Source organism: Elephas maximus, chromosome 15 (assembly GCF_024166365.1).
Source record: "Elephas maximus indicus isolate mEleMax1 chromosome 15, mEleMax1 primary haplotype, whole genome shotgun sequence".
Lineage (NCBI taxonomy): Eukaryota > Metazoa > Chordata > Mammalia > Proboscidea > Elephantidae > Elephas > Elephas maximus.
Genome location: NC_064833.1, coordinates 40,746,231 through 40,749,293, shown reverse-complemented (window position 1 = coordinate 40,749,293; position 3,063 = coordinate 40,746,231).

The following is a 3,063-nucleotide window of genomic DNA, read 5'->3' as shown; positions in this document are numbered from 1 at the left end:
CTACCTGAGTCCTCACAATTTGCCCTAGTGGCTATCCCTTCTAAGGAGCCCTGTTAGTTCAGTGGTTAAGCTTGTGTCTGCTTACGGAAAGGTCAGCGGCTTTAAACTACCAGCCACTCTGCAGGAGAGAGCTGTGACAATCTGCTTTCATAAATATTACAGCCTCAGAGACTCTGTAGGGCAGTTCTACTCTGTCCTATAGGGTCACTATGAGTTCAGAATTGACTTGACGGCAACAGGTTTTTTTTGTTTGTTGTTTTGGTTTTCTGTCCCTTCTGAGGCCTGGCTATTCAATTTTTCCTTAGATTTGTAAGCCATTTCTTTTGCTTAAGAGGGCTAAAATTTGACCCTGTTGCTTTCAACCAGGAACTCAGATGTGGAAACCTGCTCTAAGCCCATTCCTACTTGGCTGGGACTCTGACACTCTCCCTGCCGAGATGAGTCTCCTGTGGTTCTCACCTATAGACCAGGGATTTGTGAATGACATTGCTGATGGACCCCTGACCACTAGCCACTTGCCTGTCTAAACATTCATCAGCCATCCATCAGATTGATTCACCCATTGGCCCTCTCCATGTCCATTCAGACTATAAAAATGGTAGCCTAAATACCTTCCTGAGGACTAGGCAGAGCGTGGTCCTTGATTTCTTTCCCTCCCCACCAGTCCTGTGCTTATGAGTTCCCAACATTCTTCAGAACTAAGGCTTCCTGAGTTATGGAACTTTTTCTTCTTCCTGTGGAAGACAATATTTTGTTCTGTTATATGTAAGGTCACCATGAATCCGAGCCAGCTCCACAGCAATTAACAACAACGACATTGTGCAAAATGAAAAATGAATTTATAGTGGAGAAAGGACACATGCCCATTCTGTATAAATTTTCATCATGTATTATAAAGAACATAGAACCCAACATAAGAACACCTGAATTCAAGCCTCAGTTTTACTACTTACTGGGTGGTGGTGTTGTCAGGTGCTGTCGAGTCAGTTCTGGCTCATAGCAACCATGTGTACAGTAGAAAAAAACACTGCCCAGTCATGCACCATCTTACAATCGTTGCTGTGTTTGAGCCCATTGTTGCAGCCACTCTGTCAATCCATCTCGTTGAGGATCATCCTCTCTTTCGCTGACCCTCTACTTTACCAACATGATACCCTTCTCCAGGGACTAGTCCCTCCTGACAACATGTTCAAAGTACGTGAAACGAAGTCTTGCCATCTCGCTTCTAAGGAGCATCCTGGCTGTACTTGTTGCAAGACAGATTTGTTGGTCCTTCTGCAAGTCCATGTTTGTTCAATATTCTTCACCGATACCATAATTCAAAGGCATCAATTCTTCTTTGGTCTTCTTTATTCATTGTTCAGCTTTCATAAGTGTATGTGGCAATTGAAAAGACCGTAGCTTGAGTTAGGCGCCCCTTAGTCCTCAAAATTATATCTTTGCTTTTTAACACTTTAAAGAGGCCTTTTGCAGCAGATTTGCACAACGCAACATGCTGTTACTTACTAGGTGACCTTGGGCAAATTATTTAATTTCTCTTGGGTCTTAATTTCCTCATTCATGAAATGAGGGTCATAATTCCTGCAAGTGCCTCGTGGGGAGGAATACAATGAGTACTACTACAGTGTGTGCCACTGACTCGATTCAGGCTCAGGCACCAGCCTGAATGTCATTAGTGTGAAAAGGGCAAAAACTTCTTAGTATTATCATGAAAACAGTTTTAATCACATGGAATTCCTGAAAGGGTCTTGGGAACTTCGACAACAGCAGACTTAGACTAGTTGGTCTTTCAGAGAGGTTGAAAGGATCAAATGATTAGATGGCGGATGTGAAAGCAATCTAATTTCCACCAGACTGAGTTCCTCCAGGATTAGGCTTCATCTTTTATCTGCATTCCAAGTACATGACATAGCACCTTAGTAGAAAATACTCAGAACAAGTTGGTTAAATCAATCCAGTTTTGGTGGGAGCTGTTCCAAAGCTCAGCTAGAATTGAGGTAAAATTCATGATGCGGGAAACAAAAAGAGTAGATCCAGGAGCATATGGTTGCACTGTTCTGTAGTCATGTTCTTTGGCTCGTCTTTCAGGACCCTTTCTACTGGACAGAATTGTCACAACACTGAAAACATGGGGTTTTTCCTCCCCCAGTTGTCATTGAATCCAGAACTACCCAAAACAGCAGCTGAGCAATTCATCATCCTCTTGTGGCTTAGAAAGAGACGAGAGCCACTCTAAATGAGATTTCCAATGACACACAGGCTCCAGTGGGGATGTTACAATTTCATGGTTGCACGCTACGAGCATTGTTCTAAGCCTGCATGAAAGCTTTTGCTAAGCCCAGCTGCCTCCAGCTTTGTACCAGCTGCCTGGCAAACTGCCAGTCAGCCCCTCTGCCACATTCATTCTAGGCCAGAAGGATTGTTGAGTATCCCTCACAGAAGTTCCTAGGGTGAAACAACCCAGTAGATACAGGTACACATACATTTGGAACGAGAAAAAGGAAGGCCAGTGGAATATTTTTGTTGTTGACTAAAAAAAAAAAATTATTTAGGTAAAATTTATATATAATAATGCTCATAGATCTTAAGTGTACCATTAGATGAGTTCTGTCAAATGTATACATCTAAGTAACCAACTCCCCAATCAAGATGTAGAACATTTCTGTCACTCCGGAAAGTTATCTTCTGTCTCCTTGCATTCAATCTCCACCTCAGCCAGTATGCAACAACTGTTCTAATTCCATCAGCATAGATTAGATTTGTCTTTTCTAGAATTTCATATAAATAGAATCATATGGTATGTACTTTTTGTGTGTGTGTCTAGCTTCTTTGTTTTTAAATTGAATCTCATTGTTACATGTATCCATAGTTCATTATTTTGTATTGCTGAGTAATGTAAAAAAAAAAAATGTAAGGACACCACAATTTTTTACCAATATAGTTTTTGAGATTCATTTTGTTGTGTGTATCAGCCATTCTTTTCTTTTTTTTTTTATTGTTGAGTAATATTCCATTACTCAAATACACCACAATTTCTGTATTCTCTAGTTGAGGGGCATCTGG